General features: G+C 39.4%; 1 protein-coding gene across 6 annotated transcripts in view; it reads right to left on the bottom strand.

Annotated features, from left to right (window-relative positions):
• The window catches only part of LOC145998631 (putative phytanoyl-CoA dioxygenase), a 145,226-nt gene that overhangs the window by 18,083 nt on the left and 103,503 nt on the right, over positions 1 to 23,640 (bottom strand). Inside the window, exons 1-3 of one of the 6 annotated variants that reach the window (XM_083135091.1) lie at positions 4,898 to 4,992; positions 4,210 to 4,349; positions 2,919 to 3,010 (exon numbers count right to left, since the gene is read on the bottom strand). The exons of 1 other annotated variant lie outside the window; for it this stretch is intronic. The gene's annotated coding sequence lies outside the window, so the exon portion shown is untranslated. Of the gene's footprint in view, positions 1 to 2,918; positions 3,011 to 4,209; positions 4,350 to 4,839; positions 4,993 to 13,270; positions 13,314 to 23,640 lie in introns of those variants that run through there. 4 more of the 6 variants (XM_083135093.1, XM_083135094.1, XM_083135095.1 and 1 more) reach the window with 4 other exon arrangements.

The following is a 23,640-nucleotide window of genomic DNA, read 5'->3' as shown; positions in this document are numbered from 1 at the left end:
CTAGTGATTTGTTTGTTGATGAGGGTGGAGGGGTAGCTACGGTTGGTTAGGGCTTGGTGCAGGCGTAGGTTGTTGTTTGGGCAGGATGATTTTGATTGATTGATTTAGTTAGTGCCTCTTGGCTAATTTGCGAAGATGGGGATGAGTGATGAAATTGATGAATGGACATTCACAAACAACCCAGCCCGAGCAGGTTTTGAACCCGAGACCCTTGGCATTGCAGCATGATTGTGGCTTTTGGTGGGATGGGTTGAGGCGTTGGCCTCTGAGATCTAGCGAAAATGGGATGGCTTTTTTGGTATGGTAGGGGTGTGAGCTGGAGTAGCGGAGATACTGGAGGTGGTTGGTCGGTTTGATGTGTATGGAAGTTTCCAAGTGGTCTCCCGCAATGTGGATGTCTTTGGAGTGGAACCAGGTGAATTTGAGAGTAGTGAAGTTGGTTGTTCAGTTGGTTTAGGAATGTAGTGAGGGAGGGTTCGCCATGTGTCCACAGGAGGAAAATGTCTCTATGGTTTCAGTTGTTGGGAGTCAAGGAATTCCTGTTCCAGCCTGCCCATGAACAGGTAGCTGTGCCACGTATCTGCAGGAAATGTTGGTCAGGGTCGGCTGTTAAGGAAGAATTCCATGGCACGGAGAATATTGGTGTATATATATGTATATGTACAGGGTGATTATAAAGTCCCATGACATTTGTAAGAAAACGTTAACCGATCTTATTTCTCTTTACAGGTACCAAAATGTTGACATTAGAAGAGCGTACAGGGAGGTTCGAGATATGTTCGAACGAAGGTTCAGGACACCAGCTCCAGCATGAGGAAATATCCAGTTACTGGTAAAGAAATTCATGTAGTGGATGAGAAATGCACAGGTCAGCCACCCATATTCAACGAGAAGGTTGAAAATATCCATGATGCCATTGAACAGAGTCCTCGCTCATCCACCCGCCATTTAAGTCGTGAACTTGGGATACCACAGTCTACTGTCTGGAAAGTGTTGCACTACACCTTGAGAAAGAAAGCATACTGTACTTCACAAACTGGAAGCTGAGGATTATGATGCACGACAGGCAATGTGTTTCGATCTCTGTGAGGCTGCACATCAGGAACAGTTCACAAGACTTTACTACATTTGTAACCTAGGGTTGTAAACAGAATATTGTAGTTTGGTCAAAGTGGAAGTTTCTAACCATTTTCTTTGGTGTTCGTTAATATCATAATATAATTGTAATACATTAATTTCACCTGTAGCTTGTAAGTAGGCATAAAATAAAAATAGCACATAGTTTCAACTCAAAGTTATATTTCTCATCTTTTTACAGATCAGGATTCATTCAGTCTTGTAAGGGATCCTTAGGCAGGCTCTTCCTAACTTCCTGTTGTTTCTATGTGGCCTCTCAGCTCTGAGATAGAAAATGATGAAAAAAAATAGATTCATGGCATCAATTCAAGTTCCATTGTTCCCAAATTTACACTCAAACCAAAACTCCAAGTTTTTAATAAAATCACACAAATAATTTTCTAGCTACGACTGAATTTGCAGTGTACTCCAGAGGTGAGACATTATCAATACCTCATTTAGCACCAGTGCATAAATTCCTAATTTTTTTGATTAAATGTGACTCTCTCTCTCTCTCTCTTGCTCGCACGCACCCACGCACACACACACACAGAGCAAATGATACTGGACCTTCAATGTAAAGTTACACCTGAACCACCATGCATCCTTTCAGGGAATCCAACGTTGAACCTCTTGTTTACTAGATGGTGTTAGGATGTTTGTTGCTTTATTTTAGTTTACCATTTCTGCCACTTTTGGCTAATGGTGAAGATGAGGATGAGTGATGAAATGATAAAATTGATTAAGTGACACTCATTCAAACAAAATACTTGGATACTAGACCCCGCAATACACATTCAAACATAATATAAGCTTAATTGTATCTTATGTTTGTAAACTAAAACATTTTCTGTCTTAAAAATTGTTTCTTTTATCAGAATAATTTCTTGGCAGCTAGAAACCATGAATTAAAAGGAAAGTAACATTTCTAGGGCACCAGAGTTGGAATAAAACATTGTTAATCAGGACACATGTTAACCGTTACCTACAGTGTCTCACACCCCTCTGAATTTATCTTTTACTTCATTTCTCACACCCTCCAACTACAAATGAACCCTTCTCCATATCATTCAGTTGAGGTGTTGGCTACAGGATGTCAAGGTCATGAGGTCTTGCCTTTGTCTGTTGAATCTTATTGAATTCTATTTTTGATGAGCAGTCTGATGACCGTACCATAGTAGTTATATGTGTTTTTGTTAAGTTATCCTCCAATTGGCACCTTACTAATTTTCAATTTCAAGAAAAGATTACATATAACGTTGAAATTCTGTTCTTTTGACAACATAAAATATAGACATTTTAAGAATTCGGAATTACAGAAAAAAAAAGAAGCCATTGATGCAATTTTTAGCCCAATTTCGTTACCTATGCTACTTTTCTTTAATTATAAAATAATAATTGAAAGCTGGATTACAAGTGTCTTCTACAACCATGTCAAGTAATGTGAAACACGTCGGAAATTTAGAATAGTAAAACAGCTAATTTACAGTTCACAATCAAAACAGCAATCTTCATTCTTAATGAAGTTTTTCATATTTTCAAATGAGCTAAAAAAAATGGGGTTTCAATTTTTTAAAAAACTAAGTTTATGTTGAAAACCATATTTCCTTACGTATTTGAATGTATTGTGCCCACTAATTTCATGAGCCCCTCTAACACCTATATATCTGTGAAGCAGTTTTTCAATATTTATTGTTTTTCACGAAATATTTCCGGTTGTACTTTTACGTGCCCCACCCGGTATATTGAACATTCTGTATTTATTAAATATAAAACCAGAAAATAAATTTAAATCTACTTACAGCCCATTTCGGTGTGTTTTGGCTTGGTGCAGCTGATTCTCAACATGTTCTCTTGTCATTTGTAATACTACTGCATAGTGTTCTGCATGCACCTGGAATAATAATATTTTGTTTTTCTTGAAGGTAATGAAAACACTACTCCAATATAACATGTTAATATTTTATCAACAAAATGAAACCTAAATGATTGGCTCAGTCGGTAACGCGTCTGACTACCATGCTCAAGGTCCCGGGTTCGATCCCCGGCCGGTTCAAATCCGGGAACTTTTCTAACGGTGGAAGCGGCCCCGGCGCCCACCCAGCGTCGAATAACATGGGTACCTGGGGGAAACCCTGGGAGGTAAAGGCGGTCAGGGGCATGATGCTGATCACATCACCCCCACTCACGACCGGATCAAGAAAGTGTGGGGCGTTACCCCCACACCCCCTATACGCCTTCATGGCGTGGTGCTATGCACAGGGGAACACTTTACCTTTTTTTTACCTTTTTACACTTCACTGGAAACTACTAGTCAAAATGTAAAAAGTTACAACTCTGACACAATATTAGGTAAAAGTGACTTGGTATGAAATAGAAGAAAGAAAACATGGCACATAAATCATCATATCAGCAGCATTTTCCAAAGACCAATGCCCAAAAATGTTTCCACAACAGGGTTAGGCTTGCTTTAGACAGAAGCACTTCCTTTAGCATTTTTGATAGCATAAATGCTACGTAAATGCTTCCACAAATCTTATAGCACACAGTACTTTACATGGAAGCATTTCATGAAACATTCCGGTTAGCTTTTGCGATTACAATGTATGGTGCATGGTGTTTACAATTGAAACAACGTTATAGAGTATGTATTTAAGCAGCACCATTGCTTTGTACCTAAAACCTTTTTATAGGAAATGTTATTCCTCACAGTTGAATAGTTATTGGCTTTTAAAACTGTGAAGTGATCAGTTGTTTACATCTCACTTGGCTCCCATTACATCTGCACTCGTGACCTAGAGGTCGCATCTGATTGCTAAGGAAATAGGGCTGATCCTATCCTTGAGAAATGCCACAAGATTTTTCACTTTACACGGTAGAATTTTGGTCATGGCATAAATGTTAAGGAAAATGCTTTTGTCTAAAGTGGGCCTCACTTTGCTGCACAATACAATTATAGTATAAATAGGTTAGCATGAATTAATTATCTTCCAATGACTTTGAAAAATCTGTCCCTAAAAAAAGCTTAGAAACTGAAGTCACAAACACAAAAAAATTCTGACTTTAGCAAAGGACAAATAATATAATACTCACAGAAAAGACTGTAACCAATTTCATTTCCAATGGAAGGCTGTCAGAAATAAAGTGTGACTTTCTAGTTAAATGAAAAGCTTGTGTCAAGCAGTCATCCACTGTACATCTCTTCACATTACTTATAAATGTACTACTGTAACCTGCGAAAGAACCAATAATTTGTTGGTGCAGATTAAATATAATGAGGTTCAGTTACTCTCATATTACCAAACAGTGACATTTAAAAGAAAACCCTTGGTTGCAACTGTTATCTTGTCATCAAGGAGTGTAAGGTTAGATTCCCTATGGAGGTACATTGCAAATTGATCCACATGCATCAATTATTTTTGAAGCTCAATACTTGTCCATTCCTAAATTAGGTGTCTGTATGCAACTTCTGATAAGACAAAAGGGTAAAGCTGAAATTTGCTAGTTCATTTAATTTGAATATTTGTACTTACGTATTCTGCATTGAGAAACATTGCTGAAATTTACCTTTTTCTTTTTTTAAAGAGCCGTGTAATCTAACTCTTTGACTTAACAACAAGAACGAAAAAAGTGGTTGAAATAATTTCGGTCTCTTTAGCAGACACTGTTAAGAGTATTGTGAAAATATTGTGATATTGTTTGGTATCTCACATGCGTACTTACTGAATTGTTTTAGGATGGTTTTCATTAATACTAATGAACTGTTTAATCATTTACTTGCCTTACTGATGCCTCTAAATTCTTCTCTTTCTCGTTTAACTGGCTTGATAAACCATACGAAACATTTGTATTAGGCCATTTGTGCAGGCCGCCATCACAAAACAAAAGAAAAAGAAATAGAGCGTGTTTTTGTATTCTTATATCATTAATGAGCAATTCTACGTGACAAATATGTCTTTAACATATTCATTCCATCATGGGAAACCCATATTTGTTTTAACGAGAATAGTATAAATCAGTGGCGTAGCGGCCGCCCCTACTTTCATTTTTAAACTCTCATACAAGAATGCAGTTAGGATATTATATTTTATTCTCTCTTTTTTTTACGTCGTTTGATTTTTGGGTCACGCAGATTTTCCTTTTTTCAATATTAAAGATAATAGGATTACGTCTACGTGGTTTTATAGCTCTTGCATTGTAAATATTGAATAATAAATACTGAGGGATGCTGTTTTTTTCCCTTGGAGAATCTGCTCACCCTACTTCTAATGTAGAATTCGAGAAAACCTTCTGGATTGGATACTTGAGTTACTGCCGCCCGCAGGATATTTTATCGGGGGTGGGCAATGCTTTAAGTGGGGGGGGGGGAATGTGAGGCCATGCTTGTGCCGCGAGTTAAGAAAATTCTCATATGGCATCACAAACCATTTCATCTGCTGTCTTTCATAGCACCACTGATCCAGATATATCAGGGGGGAAAGGGGGCACCCCCTTTGCTGGCACACATTGGATACACTGTTAAAAAATGACAGTCACAGTAACTAAATCAATAAATTCAACTGTTATTTATTAATCTGTGGTTAGACTTTATTGTTGTGCGAGCTTCAGCAAATGCTGCTGGAAGATTTTCTTCGCAGAACCAACAGTTTTCGCACAATTTAATAAATCGTATGAATCCTTCTCTTCTCTTCTGATTTTAGTATGACACTTACATTTGTGAATCGTAAACGTGAACTAAACTTTGAAATTGCAGCTTTTTTTAGACAACTAACGTTTAAATAAATTGGGAATCTTTTCTTACGGCAGTAACGATAGCAGAAGGATACAGACATTGCTAATGGAAGAACTCGATGAACGAAGACTAAATGCTGGTTGTTAATGTTGGCTATTTAATTCAATCACAATCGTTTATAACAGTGTGCTAAGTTGAAATCTTAGATCAGCTCCGTAGCTACATACGTATTTTGGCAAAATCGACAAAAAGGGCCAAAGATGCTCTCATATGCTTTCCTTCTCCCCTTACCTCTGCCAACTGTAAAATATTCCGCTGCATATTCTGACTTTTACTCCTTGCAGAAGACCCACTTTAACAGAAAATAAGTCTGTTCTACAAAGAGATAGATGCAAAAGTGCTGGGGTAAGGTTCAACCTCTTACGTTGGATACTTCGCCACGCCACTGCCCACACGTGTTAGCAATTAAAACATGACAGCTTGCTAACAGGCTTATATTTTATCTTAATCTTCGTTTACATATTTTTCCCTTCATGTTCTGCTCTTCCCGCAGTATATAAACATGTTGTTATCGACTCTTTTAGCGCCGTCCACCGTGCAATGGAAGAAAAAATTACACGTCAATATGATTTATTTCACTGAAAAAATATTCATACGTGCAAAAACACGCAGCAGCTACATTAGTGACTGAAAAAGAGCATACCTAATTAGCACGTGAAATGCATGAAAACACATAACTGATTATATGCAAATGGTATTTAAGGGTTAACAAAACGGAAAATGAGCCCAGAAGAGTATGGGAATGCAAAGCAAATAAAGTTTTAAACCCTGCCATGATCGAATTAGAATGGTCTTCAGCAAAATAGTGAGTAGGGGAGAGAAAATATACAGGGTGCTGCAAAATAACGCCGACAAACCTGTTCCAGCACGTAGAGGATATCTTACGTAGCAGCGTTCGTCAAGGGGTCTTATAGACCCTACGAGACCTCGAAAAGCGTAATTTTTATCCTGTACGGACGGAATCACGGTTGCCAACGACATTCTTTTTTTATCGGAAAACGACACTTTTTTTTATTACGCTACGGTCAGACTAACCAATAAAACCAAGGGCCACCATCTGGAGTGGAAAAAAGGGGAAAAACCTTACGAAATGCGTGTTGTATGCCAAAGCATAAAATAGCAATATCATATGCAACATATGGATTACGCTGTATCGAAAAAGACCCTTAAAATAAAAAAAAAAGCTTAACACTGCAGTAGTCGCGCGATCACAATAGTGATCCATTCGTATATTTTCAAGTGCTGCTGAAGTTTGGTAGCACTCTTGACTTTGGCTCCCAGCCTACCTTCCTGGAACATTCGAGGAACTCAGTTCGTTCACCCGTTGTTTGAAAAATATAATTGTTGACTTGTTATTATAGCTCATATTTCAGTGGAGCACCCACCCTGGGAACTGAACCCGGGTCTCCCGCGTGGCCTACCGACTAGACCACCGCGGCTCTGAATATACATGCTTATGTAATGAGAACTAAGGTTTGGTGCTAATCAAGGTTTGGCACCCCCTTTCCCTTGGAGGAAGGTGTCCCGGCCCTTTGCTGCTTCACAGAACGGATAGGATTCTTTTTCTGGTTTTCATGTTTCTTCAAAATGTCTCACTTTTTGATATTTATAGAAGGCGCTGTTGATTTGGAATTAATTAATTTTATTTGTCAAAATATGAATTTTTGAAGAGTATGGGCGCTCGAATCTCTAACAAGTCGGTCTTGGGGTTATGTTACCTTGCATTTTAAGGGAAGAGTTAATGCACTATTTCATTGGCTTGAAATGTCTTCAAACCACATTTCCCCCACTCATTTCTCTCATTTTCTGAAACTTCGCCCATACAAACTTTTCATTTATTTCTATTTTTTTATTTTACCTCGCCATTCTACCACCTCTGACAAATTACGACGATGGAACGAATCGTGACTATATGAACGTTATGAAAAGACACTAACAGGCCAGGACTCGAGCCCGGAACCTTCGATACCGAAACCATGAATGTGTCGTTCAGTCCTGTTTTATGCCATCTTTTCATATTCAAGGACCTTTGGATGAAATAGGAAATAGGGTAATCTTAGCCCCCATCAACTCCTCCTTGGTATGCCACTGCCTACTCGACACAAAAATTCTGAATCTCAAGAATTTGATGCTGAATTGTTATTCAGAGAATTTAGATTAAACCGAGATTTGCATTCTTGCTCTTTAAATTGTTTAAATCACTTTGATGGAAATCCTCCATCACTCCCACAAAGGATGTTCTCTGGGGCCCCTGTGTTTCTCTCTCTTCATGGATGACATTCACGAATGTTCAGTATTATTGTATGCTGATGACTGCAAATTATTTCGAAACATTACCTTATTTCAGGACACATGCTATATCCAAGACAATCTCAAACACATTGAACGATGGTCTAGACTGGAATCTGAAATTAAATCCGGAAAAATCTGTTGTCATGAGGTTTACCCTAAAATCCAATAGAACAGCGCCATCCTACAAGTTATGCAACCAGATTATTTCCGTTCGTACGACAGCACAAGGATCTTGGCATCATTTATGATAGCAAACTGACTTTCAACCATCACATAGACTACATAACTTCGAAAGTGATGAAAACACTTGGACTAATTTACAGATTTACAGACATAACACACGTTTCTGCCCTCAAAACCTACTTTACAATGTGTGTTGTTCCTATTCTTGAATATATCTCCTGTATTTGGTCAATGGCATGTGAAAGCAATTTAAAGAAAAGAAACAAAGTTTCTTCGTCAGAATAGTCAAACTCAGATGCCCATCCCTTGCAAACTTCTCCAAACAAGAAATTCTATCCACTCTACAAATTCATGACCTTTCTCTTCGCCGTCAACTCTCAGATTTAACACTACTCTTCAGAATCAATAATGGACAACTTTTTACCAGCGAACTCGTGCCACTTCTTAATATCAGAATCCCACGTCCCAACAGTAAATGCAATAACTTCTTTTACATTAAATCTTCAAGGCTATCTTTAGAAAAAAGATCACTTTTCTACAGGCTACAAACCACTTACAACTCACTAAGAGACGCTCCGGTCTTCCATTTATCAAAGCAGACTTACAGAACGGCGTGCATAAAGCAGCTGAAGTGATATTCTTTTTGCCCTAGTTGGATTTTTCTGTATTCAGGACTTTTCAAATAAGTAAATAAATAAATATATAACTTGGTCTCTCTTTGTGACTCTGCGTCCGACATTTTCTGCATACCAACTCTAGTTGGGACTATATCTCGACATCACGACCCTCCGAATACAAATTTTGGCTCTCTCTACGACATCATCTGTCTCGAGGCTGCGTTTGAGACTTTATTCCGATATCACCAGTCTTCGAACTTCGCTTTAGGTTCTGCCTCAGACATCATAGACTTCTGAGTTCCATGTGGGGCTCTACTTGCGACATTACCTGTCTCCAAGCTGTACTCGAGCCTCTATCTTCAATCTCCAGTTGGTACTCTGCTCCCGACAACTTAACGCCAAGCTTTTCTTGGAACTCTTGCTTCCATGTTGTCCCTTGCGAGCTTCAGCTGTGGCTGTCCCCGACATCAGCACCCCACCTTAAGTTGGGGGTCGAGTTGCACTTAAGATTTTGTCTTGTGCATCATCAGACTTCGAGCTCAACTTGAGCCTACTACTGAGATTATTATCCTCAAAATTCTTGTTAGGGTTCTGCCTTGGGCATCATCTACCTTGAGGTACACGTTAGATACCGCCACCGATGTCATCAGCCTCTCAGATCCAATTGATGCTCTGCCTCAGCCGCCTTATGCATTCGAGCTCCAAATGGGCTATATCCTCTGACATCATATGCCTCCTTGCTGCATTAAAGACTTTACTTCTGACATCACATGCCTCTGTGCTTCAGTTCAGGCTCTGCCACCAACACCCTCTGCCTCTGATCTGCACTTAGTTCTATCTGTAAGCTTTGTTATGGCTCTGGCTTATTAGTTCAAACATCCTTTGCCTTCTAGCTGCAGGTGAGAATTTGTTACCGACGTGGTTTTTCCTTCGAGCTGGACTTAAGCCTCTGCCTCTATCTTCGCCAGCTTCCGAGTTCCAGTTGAAACTCTGGCTTCGGCGACATCCCCAGAGCTCCAGTTTGGCTCCATTTGAGGCTCTGAAATCGGCATCACCCTGCCTACGAGTTGCAACACCTGATATTACCTGCTTCCGAGCTGAACGTGATACTCTGCGGACAAACTCTGACTGAGACTCTGCTTCAGATAATTTTAACCCACAGAGTCAGTCGGAAATTTTCGTTCGATACTTCGAGCTTCACGTGACACTCTCCGCCAACGGCGCTCTAAGCATTCGATCTCCATTGTCTTAACCTCCAACATCTGCCTCTGTGTCACCTTGGACATCATACGCCTCTGGGTTTCAGTTGTGGCTCTGCCACCGACATGGTCTGCCTCCGACTTTCTCTGCCTCCAAGATGGACTTGAATTTGATTGCGAGCTCTATTCGAGCTCTTGCTTCCTGGCTTCAGTTGAGACTGTAACCCCGACATATTTTGTCTCCTATCTGCAATTGAGAGACAGCCTCCGACAGTCGACATAATATGCCTCAGAGCTCCAGTTGTGGTTCTCCTTCTGACATCCGTTTCCAAGTTGAACCGGTAGCTCTGGCTCACATATCATCAGCCTCCGAGCTCAAGTAGATACTCTGCTTCCAAGATTACTAACCTCGTAGCTTCAAATGTGACTTTGCCTCCGACATCATCAGCGTCCGAACTCCAGTTCCTCTGACGTCGTTAATCTTTGAGTTTTACTCGAAACTCTACCTACCATGTCATGAAATTCCGAATTTCAGTTGATTCAGCTTCTAACATCTCCGGCCTCAGAGCTGCATTTGAAAATTTTGCCTCAAAGGTAATCAACATCCTATTTCCATCTGGTAATCGGATATCGTCATCCTGCGATCTGCAACTGCAATTCCGCCTGAGACATTGTCAGCTGTGCAGTCTCAGTTGGAACTCACCCATGCAACATCATTTACCTCCGAGCTAACTCTGCCTTCGATATTATCAGTCTACGAGATCCAGTTATGGCTCTGCATTCAACAATATTGGCCTAACAGCAACAAGTGAGGCTCTGTATTGTGCGTCCTCTGCATCCGAGCTCCAGTTGGGCCTTGACCTCAGATATCATTAGTTACCAGCTCCAGTTGGTGCTCTGCTTCTGATATTATATGTCCTCAAGCTGCATTTGAACTGTCTCAACGCAATCTTTTAACACAATATGCTTTTGAATTTCGCAAAAAACATTTTCGCCCATTTTCGACCCACCTTATCTGACATCTTGTACCTCCGGGCTGCACTTGAGAGACAGCCTCCAACATCATCAGCCTAGGTGCTCAAGCCGAGTCTCTTGCCCGCGACAGGCTCAATTTTTGAGCTACAGATGAGCCCTGATATACGAAGACATATGCCTCCCGCAGCCTCATATATTCCAGCTCCAGTTAGACTTTGGCCTCCTAGTTTGGAATTGACCTCGGCCTCAATTTTTTCCGTAGCCGAGGGCGAGGTATTCTGATGGTAAGAAGGTTTTTGAGCGATATCTATAAATTTGTTAATGGTCCAACAAAATTCTCTCAAAATTAATACTGTAAAGATATGGATCGGCATCTGAAATATTCCAATTTCGGTTTGAATGAGTAATGCAAACTGAGAGTATAAGAATAAGAGTATAATTTTAATAAACTCCAAGGCACAATAACTCACTTGACAACTATTTCCACAACATTTATGGATGAAATGTGTATAATTTGTCATATCCATGTATATCTGTAGTCATTTACTAAATCGTATATTAAATTTTCAAATAGTTAGTATTTTATCCTCATTATTTGATTGAAAATTTAATTCAACATATTTATTAAACAATTGGCAGAGATTTGAACCAATTAAACACTCTCTTTGCCATGTCTGGAACCTATCAATCGTATAAGCAAGGTATGCGTGGGTAACAAACTCCGGTATCTTGCGATATCTTTTGGTACATGGCGTAAGAAGCTGGACAAAATACTCGAACAAGTTGGCTGAATGCATTTTAATCACCTCGTTTCCACTGAAAATTTAGTTTTCATTATTAGACTTGTCTGGACAGTTGAAGAATGGAACCAACGAATAAGTAATTAATAACAATGATAAACAGCAGCCTGCCACCTGATTCATATCTCACATTATCGGTGCGTTGTATCGGCACTTCTTTACCTGCATGCATACGATTTTCCCTGCAAATTCTTCCCCGCAAGCATAGATAGTGATGGTTGTCCGACCGTGAATCTGCACTCAAGCGAACACAGAATGTGCAGTTAGATGAAATTGACCTTGAGCAATAATATGACGTAGCCAGACATTTCAAACTCTATTCTTGGCAGTCTTTGAAATTAAAAAGGTACTTGAGTTGCTCAAGGGGTATCTAAGTTACACTCCATCGCCTTGAAATGTCATTCGCCTCAGATACAGTTGCCGCTAATTAAAAAATAGTTACTTTTAGACTTCCTTCCTTCAAAAATAAAATAATAAACTCTGCTTACAATTAGTGTAGTAATGTACTGTACTTATGGTACTAACAATGATGATTTTTTCCATGGACATTCTATGTTCGTTCAACTTCTGACTTAGGGAGAGGCCTGTACATCAGAGAATCCCGCGCCAGGTATAAAATAAAGATTTATCAGAGTTTATGCGTTAGGAACGTTTCAAATAGAGCTCCGATTTTTTTTAGGACTTCACGGAATCATATTGCAGTTTTGTTTATACCCTCCGCGCTCACCTTAGGCCATTTCTGGTTAGGATATGGGGAGGGGGCGCTTCTATGTTTCAATATGAGGATAATAGGGCAGCTTGGGCGATAACATCTTTTTGCATCCTCCTCCATTTTGAACACTGCTTCAAGGCAGTAAAGCAACTCAAAATCTTCAAATTACTAACAAGCATGTTGAGAAAAATAAGACAACTGTTGACGAAGAGGTCAACTGAAGCCATGGTTTAAACACAAACAAACACAATTGACCAATAGGTGAACAGAATAGAAAAATCAAAACTATTAGAATTCATTTAACCTCTATCGGATTGACTCTAATTTATTCGAAATGTGAATTCTTTAAGGAGAGTAGTTAATTTGATATATATATTTATTATTATGATCATTCTCTGGAAATAAATATTTTAAGAAACAAAACACCTTTGGATTTCATCTTGAAACCTTACCACGTTATTCTTAAGTTGAAACACTTTACACTCAGATTTCCAACTACGTAGGGCAGTCCTACAGCAGCTGCTTCTACTCCATCACATTCAACAGTTTACAATTAAGTTTAAAATTAAAAATGAATACTTTACTCAATCCACGTTCTGTTTAATATCTTCCTTCCCTTGTACTTATATTCTACAATTTTCAAGTGAATGTTCGTTTTGTTTACATGGTAACAAATCTTCCATTTGTTAGGCACCAACATTACTTTCATTGTTATGGGGGAGACAATGGATGCTTACAGAATCGACAGTAAAGTTACACACTATCTATCTATTTGTAACAAACACACGTGGTAGCGTATTAAAAATGTATGTGTACATATTCTGTTATGGAGACCGCTCATGGAGTTTAGTTTTAGTTTGTTCATCTATTCATTCAATCATTTATCATCCTCAGCTTCGGGATTAAAATAACCATATCACAAATACAAATGTCATTCGAGTGCGTGTTGTAAATAGTGTTGACTAAACAACACTGTGTTGATCAAAGTTAAACACAATGTTCATAGTTTGAGAAGTGAAACAAATTTAAGAGCGTGATTTCAAAACGTTTAGTTAAAAATCCCTATCCAAATATATAATATCGTCTGGCCCATGTAAGAACTATGCTTAAATATGCTAAATATTGATTCAACCATCCATTCCATACCACTGGAATTATAACCTCACACCCCACACACACACTGTGTGTTTGGATTTATAGATATATTAGATATATGATTATATCCTGGTAAAAATTACCCTCCGACCCCTGAACGGCAACGTTTCCTTGACCTGACAGAAATTAAAATCAATCTAATTTTTATTCAGAACTTAACATTTATCCATTTACCATGCTGATGATACTGTAGTATGTGGGAGAACCTCCCCCGTCTCCTATCTCCAGCGTTGTAATTGTGTCTAGACGTCTCTGTGTAATTTTAAAGCGTTAGCAGTATATATTATAACTTTTGATATCAGAACAAAACACATATCGCATTTTACATTACAAAAAATAATATTTTGTGTCCTTCCCTCACAAAGACTTGAAAGAATACAAGTGAATATAATATTAATTACACTGATCGACATTTTGAAAGAAGCTGAGCGATGCCTTGAAATGAATAGGTGATCCTTAATGGATTTTCCTGCGGTGTTTGAAAATTATGTCAGTTCTCTTCTATCACGTCAAGTTTTTTCACAAATGGCATAACCTAGTTTTGGTTATGGAATGTACTACTGGTGCAACACACACACACACACACATAATAATAATAATTTAATACGAATACATTTTACACACAATACAGTTACATTACGCACATGGAAGTAGATGGGCTATATGATGAATTTAACCCTATCATAACAGTAATGTGGCCTTTTATAGAGGCTTAAAGTGTTGCCATGTGCTAACACTTGCAAGAAAGAAATTAACTGAATTTTTTGAGTGAAAACTGTTCTCGTTTACCGTATCCACCCTTCATCAGAAAAAAATCTGTCAGTTGAAACACCATGCTTGTCAACACACAGTGCCACTGAACCCTTCATGTTGATTGATTAATTGATTTGGTGTTTTAAGTCCACGACTGGACCTACAGTTTAAAGTAGGATCCGAACCACAATGTGCCTCAACCGGTTATCAAACCCGGGACCCCTTGATAACAAGGAGACGACGCTACCACTGCGCCATTGGGGAGGCCAGGATCCTTCATGTTGTGCAGAAAAATATGGTGTAGTACCCTATTATGAACCTAGGTTACACTTTCAGGTTTTACAATCTCGCTTTGAAAATGAAGACTTAAAATTTTATAGAATCTTAGAAAAGCACTCTGCAAAGATAATATCAACAATATTTCAAAATAATCATTTTTTGGTTAACAGAACGTATGTTGATATTGCGTCAAAATGCGAAGAAATAAAAGTACGTACTTCCTCTAACACTGTCTCGAACTGTGGCAAGTGGTCGTTGAGAGAGAGCGGAGTTTGCTGATGAAATTTTTAAAAAAATCCGATGCATAGCCCCAATCACTAGGGGTAAAATACCCTACATCCAGTATTTTCCTGCAAATATGTGCAAACAATACCAACCCAACCAGAACAGTTGGGCCAACTGCAGTTTTTGTGTGAGAAAGGTTGGGTTTACGTTGGTTGGCAAATTCAAGTTCGTCTTACGTTGGGCCAACGGTTGTTGCCAACGCTTGCCCAACCATGGAAAAGTGAATAAAAAAGTTCTAAAAACTACTTTCTCCTGTTAAGATAACTTTCAAGATTATGTTGTAAATTCTAGAGTGTAAAATAAGTGGCCGCGGTGGCTCAGTCGGTAACGCGTCTGACTACCATGCTAAAGGTCCCGGGTTCGATCCCCGGCCGGTTCAAATCCGGGAACTTTTCTAACGATGGAAGCGGCCCCGGCGCCCACCCAGCGTCGAATAACATGGGTACCTGGGGGATCAAGAAAGTGTGGGGCGTTACCCCCCCACCCCCTATACGCCTTCATGGCGTGGTGCTATGCACAGGGGAACACTTTACCTTTAAAATAAGTGACATGTAACAGTGTCACAGCACATACTGGAAATAAAATATTTTGTTAATGAAAGTAGATGCTATTTTTAACTTGTAGTCACTCACGAGTCCTTTGTTAGCCGCCATGGATGAAAGATATCCCTGTGCTGGGAATTGCTTATTGTAGGTCTGTTTAGCTGTAGCAGAAAATGAACATTCTTACAGATATTCTTGTGAAGGTGGTTCAAGATCCATGTATATAAAATAAACAATGTTATGTGCAGACTAAATTCACGAAAGGTAGAAAACTAAATAAACTCTAGAAAGTTCTTTCTGCTACCACTTGCCGGTACCTTGAAAACAATAATACCAAATGAATGAGAAAGTGCTGTGTATTTTTGTATTAGAGTTTATATTTGGCCTCACAATAAATTGTATACCGCGTGAGGCACCTAAAAGTACCACCTGAAATAGCGAAGAAACCAGAATCAGTAGCGATGTGAGGTTTGCGGGAAACAATAATATCAAATGGGGCTCGTAAATCGGAGGTATGGGGTGGATCGAAAAATATCGACAAATGGGGCATCTGGAGCAAAGTCATATTTTTTTTAATGGAACGATACACAATAACATGCATAATATAAAAGAGCACACGCAGAGAAACACAACGCCGTTGGTCTCATGCATCTACTGCACATAGGAACGAAGATATGGCCATGTGAAAATATGTAAACAAACTAACAAGTGGCCCACTTGACCGTCAGTACCACGGCATGTAAGACTTCTCAGGTGCCTGACAGAACTGCCTTTACGCAGAGCAAGTTTTGATAGCAGGTCCACGAGATCGTGTTAGTTCATAGCAAGCAGTCGTAGTGGTAAGAGCGAAGATTATGGTGTTCACAAACATAGAAAAAGCGGACATGATCCTGATTTATGGGGAATGCCGAAAGAATGCCTCAGAAGCCTACCGTGTGTACGCAGAGAGATATCCGGTCAGACGACAGCCATCTCGACGTCTGTTTGGTAAGTTATTTATTAAATTAAGAGACACCGGAAGTGTAACACCACGAGCACGTGTGCGGCACAAGCCAACTACAGGTGAGGCAGGTGCAACAAATGTTCTCGCTGCTGTTGCTGTGAATCCGCACGTTAGCTCCCGTGAAATTGCCAGGGATGCTGGGATGAGTCAGCGAAGTGTATTGCGCATTCTGCACACACACAAGTTTCACCCATATCATATCTCCCTCCATCAGGAACTTCACGGGAATGATTTTGTGGACCGTGTTCGGTTTTGCACATGGTTGTTACGACACGACACACCCGATTTGTCACGTATCCTCTTCACTGACGAGGCAACTTTTACCAATCATGGAAATGTCAACCTAAGGAACATGCATTATTGGTCGGTGACAAATCCACATTGGCTTCGCCAAGTGGAACGCCAGCGCCCATGGAGTGTGAACGTGTGGTGTGGTATAGTGGGTGAACATCTCATTGGCCCTTTTTTATACAAGGGACACTCAATGCTGACCGATACATACAGTTTTTACAACATGAACTGCCTGTACTATTGGAGGACATACCACTTCAGACAAGGAGGGACATGTGATACCAACATGACGGGTGCCCAGCTCATAGTGCAAGACGCGCTACAGCATGTGTGGAAAATACATTTCCAAATCGTTGGATTGGACGTGGAGGGCCTGTCAAATGGCCGGCTCGTTCCCCAGATTTGACACCGTTAGACTTTTTCCTGTGGGGAAAGCTGAAGGACATTGTCTACCGGAATGTGCCAACAACTCCAGAGGATATGCAACACCGCATTACTGCGGCCTGTAGGGACATTCCCTACGAGATGCTACATTCTGTGCAACGATCTTTGCGTGGGCGCCTCGTTGCCTGTATCGCAGCTGACGGCCACAACTTTGAACACACACTTTGACAGGTTTTCGCTTCTTACGCAGTGGTTCTTCGACATACTGTCATGGTCATTTTTATTATGCTGTAACACTGTGAAATACATGGTGCTGACGATGTCTACTGTATTTTTTCTTCCTTTAACACGTTCTGCCTTCATCTTGTCCAATGGCTTCCGACATCTCAAACTTGTACATGCCGTGGTACTGACGGTCAAGTGGGCCACTTGTTAGTTTGTTTACATATTTTCACATGGCCATATCTTCGTTCCTATGTGCAGTAGATGCACGAGATCAACGGCGTTGTGTTTCTCTGCGTGTGCTCTTTTATATTATGCATGTTATTGTATATCGTTCCATTAAAAAAAATATGACTTTGCTCCAGATGCCCCATTTGTCGATATTTTTCGACCCACCCCATACCTCCGATTTACAAGCCCCATTTGATATTATTGTTTCCCGCAAACCTCACATCGCTACTGTTTCTGGTTTCTTCGCTATTTCAGGTGGTACTTTTAGGTGCCTCACGCGGAATATGAGAACATAAACCTATCTATACTTTAGTTTTTCAGAACGTTGGCCGAACGTAAAAACCACACGTTGGCCCAACGTTGGAACCATGGCCAAAATTGCGGTTGCCCAATGGTATGTTCTTGTGTCTGGCCAACCATTTTCAGTACACGTTGGTTACTTGGGAAAGCATTTGTCGCTCGGACTTACATAAAACGTTTTAATGCCAGCGTGTATCAAAAGCAAATTACTGATTGCTACCCGTCGTAATTACGGTCTAGAAGCAACTTCATCGTGTTCACGGGGGGAGAACTGCAACTTCATGAAAATATTTTTCTGATAACTTTTCAATAGACTGTTGGAAGAAAGTAAGATCTAAATCCTTACCTTGAAGGAAAGTGACAGCTTTCATTAGATAATTAATCGAATTTTAATTGCTACCATGCTTGTTATCTGTTCCCCGTGCACGTTGGACACGACCTCTCTCATTAACTCAGCCAAGTGCAGAAATAAATGAATCGTGCAGCCGAAAATCTACGAAGATAACTGTGCTTTCTCGGTTAAATGCCTCCTTGTAATTGTACTCGTACTGTTATTGTCGATTGAGGTATATACACTGAAGGTGTGAATTAAAGGGATTCCTCCTTTTCGTATGCGAATTAACGGGGGGGGGGGGGATGCCGGAGATTTTTCGCTCACAAAAAAAAAAAATCATCCCCGCAAAAGAGAATTGTTCTTATCCCTTTCAGGGATGTTTTTATCCCCCTCAAATAAAATTATACCATCTCTTAACTACGTAACAAACACAATTGAAAAAGCATTCTTGTTCATTAATGGACCAGTCATCAAAGATTTCCATATCGAAAAGCATATAGACTTGTGGATTAAAGAAGGACATCGTTCTGTAACTGACTAAGCTCTCTGAACATGTATGAAAGTTTTCATAAGAAACTTGTAGGTAGGTTAGATGGACGTTAATTTTAAACTTGGGATAAGAAATTTGATCAAGTTTTCGGTGTTACTCGTTCAGGGCTCTTTTTTGCATGAGTTTGAGTTTTCTTACAATGTAAATATACTAAGTGTTTGTAAAGTACATGTAAATTTTATCATAACATTTAATGACCCAAGTTAGAACCAATGTTCTAATGTCCTTTGAACCGCAACACTGAGGGAGTATTGCCCCCAAAACAAAAAGCTTAATTCGGAGTGCTCCTTTCTCACTGTACACAAAAAGGTAAAATTTCCCTCACACCCTTTAAAATATATTTGTAACATTTTTTGAAGGAAGCCTGGTTGCGTGTTAGACATCGCCTCTGAAATTGAAGGGTTTGGAAGAAAAACGATCATAGTACACTTTACTGAATATCTAATGAAATATTTAAATGTGGAAGTGACACAACTCGCCAAGTGCAGAATATACACTGAAATGGAAAGCTGTACATATTGTTGAACTGCCTATTGGCAGCACGGGGATGTAACAGTAGAGACACTCGCTTTTGACCCTTTTTCAAATATTTATTTAAAACACCTTGACCATGCGGACCCGAATGTGGACTAGAAGTAGACCCCTCTCACCTAATATTTTCCCTCTCCGGCCCTGGCACCTCCTCACTTCCAGCACACCACTTACTCCTCGACACCAACTTCTCCTCTCGCTTCCCCAAACGCAACTTCCGATCAGCCACGACTTCCTCCCGGCCAGTGTCTTTCAGTTTCCATTACTCAGCAATGACATTGCCCGATCAGAAGTCGCACCTGCATTCCTACTTCAAGATCTCCCTCTCTGTCCACAATATATTGGAATAAATACTGTGATCTTTCCACAGATGACTACTTAAACCTCCGTGACGGAGTGGTTACCACAGCAGGCTACGACGCCAGGAATTCCGGATTCGAATCCCGGTATTGGTGTTCTTTGCGAGTGTCTCTTCATCAATTTTGTCATATCATAAATTATCCTCATCTTTGCGATTAGCTACAAGTGGTAGAAAAGCATAAACCAAACCAATCAATCAAAAGCAATGCTGTAGATGAACACGTGGATGAAACACATTGTAGACCGTTTCAAAATGCTGAAAAGTGGACTTTGATCGAACTTGCCCTGACTATTATGCAGCTAACGGCATGTGCCAGGTCATAGGCGCGCGCAGTCCCTCTGATTGGGGGGGGGGAGCAAAAGCCCTGATGAAAGATCAGTTGGGAAAAAAAAACTCATTTTATCCACTGTTTTAGTTTCATTGCATTGATGGGTGGGCGTGTGTGCGTGCCTATGTATATGTGTGTATATATACATATAACAATAAATAAATTGTCTGAAATGTGCCGCGCTGCCCCATTTTCTCCAAACAAATGTTTAGCAGCAAGAATCTGAAGTACTTAGTAGTTATAACTTCTCTCTCTAGTAATTTACAATGCATTACAGAAACAAGAAAATTGCGAGCGAAGCGAGCAAGAAAATTATTAGATTAAAATTTTTGCAAACTGAAAACAACATTGATTTAATATGGCCAAAAAATTTCACGGGGCGCCATGGTATTCTTTTTTACAATTTTTTAAAATTTAGATTGTTCGGCGCCCAGGGCCGACTCCCACCTACCTCTAGCTACGGTTCTGATCTTGACAAGACTGGATGAAAAGTAGACATTGCGAGCGAAGTGTGCAAGAAAATTTTACGAAATGTATTTTTATTTGTATAAAATTTGATATCAAGGAAGGCACTTGCCCCTCTGTGTCCCTCTGCAGGTGCTCTTGGCCGTCAGGAAGAAATAATGCAAGAAAGACGTGAAAACTAATTCCATCATGAGTATCCTTTTGTCCTGCTACTCTTAGATACTACTAGTCTTGCTATCTTTAACCTCAATGTTTGCCCCCTTAGAATTAATTTCCGCCCCCCCACTGGTTGCGCCACCACAGCACTACCCCCGCAGTTGCTTTGAACTTTAATCGTCTTAAAAATACTTAATTTAGTTTAAGAGTATAATATCGTTTAATAACGGCGACAAGATTCCCCTCCACTAAATTTCTAGATCAAAGTACAATAATGTAGGAGGGACATGGACGTCTGGAAAAGGGGGGGGGGGCAAGGATGGCCACACCTCCCACTTAGAAATCGAATGTCACCATAAAAGTATATATTACATTATTGCGATAATTTCAAATTCAAGTGGTGTTTTTTGAGGGGGCAGCACTATTATCGGGGTAATATGCACCATGGAAAAATACCTTGTTTCTCCGTGGAAAAAAATCTACGGACGTCCATGATTATGGGGGATTGCCTACCTTGCTCCCCCCCCCCCGGTGCGCACGCCTATGTGTCAGACCTGTAATCTAGAAATACTCTATACGCATGATTTTTTCCGAGGGAGGCTGGAATTGTGAACTTGCGTTCTAGGGATGGGACAAGATATATAATGAAATATTTCGTAAATACCATTTTTAACGTAAATTGGTAATCGAGGGCCATTTTAAGGGTTTTTGGTTTTTTCTGCTTTTATTTTAAAATTTGGATCAAATTCGGGGGGCTGCAGCTCCATAAGCTGCGTACGCCAGTGCTCTATATGATAATAAATATTAGTTAATAATAATTGAAAACGAGAATTGTACTAATGAGTTTAATAAAGTGGGAAATACACACCATTGCAAAGCTACTCATTTCGTCATTTGCACATGAAATCCTTGCAAAAAAGACGAACTATCATCGATAGTTTTGATATATTGATTCTATAAAAACAGATAAATCTGTTGTAGAACAAGACCAATACACGTGTTGCAAAATGCAATATTGATTGGTGGAAAATAAAAGCAACCTGTGTAGAACAAAAGTTGAACAATGAACGCTTAGGAAAGATATTTATGAGAAAATGAATGAATAATTAATTATAAAATGTTTATTACTGTAATGTGTGGTTAAAGTCTTTGTTAATGATAATAATAATAAGGCACATTTGTTGGTCCCTTCTGAAAAACACCTGATTTGCTCGAAACTGTGCGCCTTCTTCTTTACACCTTGTTCTACCCAAAGCACAGTGGATTGATTCACTACCATGATCCTTTGAAAACGTTATCACACATAGTACTAAATTTTTCCAACCATAAATTGTTCTTTTGCTTCCACAGATCATTTTGTCTACAATCCAAGATTACCCCAACAAATTCGATGGAATAAAAAGCATCTATTTTTTTGTTACGCACAATGCATTTCCGAAAACTTGTAAGAGCTGAGAAGGTATTCATAAATTAGAACATATTTTCGCCTCATCCAATATTTGTACTTTTTTATACTATTCACGTAAAGAATTTAATAGGATATACTGGTTGTTAACCCTAAACGTATAAATGAAATGCACAATAATGGAGCAACAAGTAGCTCTTATGTATTTTTTTTGTTATTTAGCGTCTACATAACGTACGCTCAATGAATATACATAACGTAGCAAAATCCTTTATTTGAAGCAAAAACAGTACCGTTTATATGTATAGCTTATTGTTGTTCAATTTGTTGCTAAAATTCACAGTGTGATCTTAGATCAAAAATGAGGACGCTTTCAACGTAGAAAAATGAAGGTTTATTTCCGTTGTCTGTATGTGCAGAACCTTCCATTCCCTGCCTTTGGAAATGGACAACGACAAAAAAAAGTGGAGGTTGTAGGTACTGATTAGTAGCCCTAAAATATGTTTGACACAGCTACAAGTTCTACATATTTTTTTATTAGTAATCAAAAGGATGAATTAGGGTAACAACAACCTAATCTCCAACACATGTACATTTTAGATTCCCTTTCCTACATCAATCAACCTTTCATTGACAAAGAAATGAAGGTGAAGTGCTCCCCTGTGCATAGCACCACGCCATGCAGGCGTATAGGGGGTGTGGGGGTAACGTCCTACACTTTCTTGATCGGGCTGTAAAATATCAAGCTTGTACTCTTTGTTCATATGAGATCGCAGCAGATTTTGTATTTTCGTTGAATACGAAATTCATATAAAGCTAAAAAAATGTTCATAATTCTAAAGGGCCTTTTTCCGTAGTTATTCTCTAATAGGCATGAGAAAAATACAATGTGTTACAAATTTGATAATAATAACTATGAACAGTTAAGATATGACTGTTCCAAATAAACCTGTTCTCCACGAAATAATAAAGTTCTCAAAGAAGCAATTCTGGAAAAGTTGATTGGTCTGATATAGTTTTAATCAATTGAGAAATTGACTTTATTGGCTTATTCTCTTTGATTGATTGATTGATTGATTTACTTTCTTTTACTTCGTTTTCTGTGCCACTTTTAGCTGCGAAGATAGGGATGAGTGATGATATGATGAAATTGATGAATGGACACTCACAAACATCCATGCCCAGGCCAGGATTCGAACCCGGGACCCTGGCGTCGTTGCCCGATGTGCTAACCACTCTGCCACGGTGGCCGGCACTCTTTGCTCAGTCATTAGATAATAATAAAAAATTCCATTTGTATTTGCTTTTTTCATGTTCGTATTTATAATTGTGCTTAATTTACGTAAATAGGGTACCCTGCTAATGAAGTACCGCAGCTC

This window comes from Lepisma saccharinum, chromosome 14, assembly GCF_977018435.1.
Source record: "Lepisma saccharinum chromosome 14, izLepSacc3.1, whole genome shotgun sequence".
Classification (NCBI taxonomy): domain Eukaryota; kingdom Metazoa; phylum Arthropoda; class Insecta; order Zygentoma; family Lepismatidae; genus Lepisma; species Lepisma saccharinum.
This window is presented reverse-complemented; position numbering and strand designations above follow the sequence as displayed.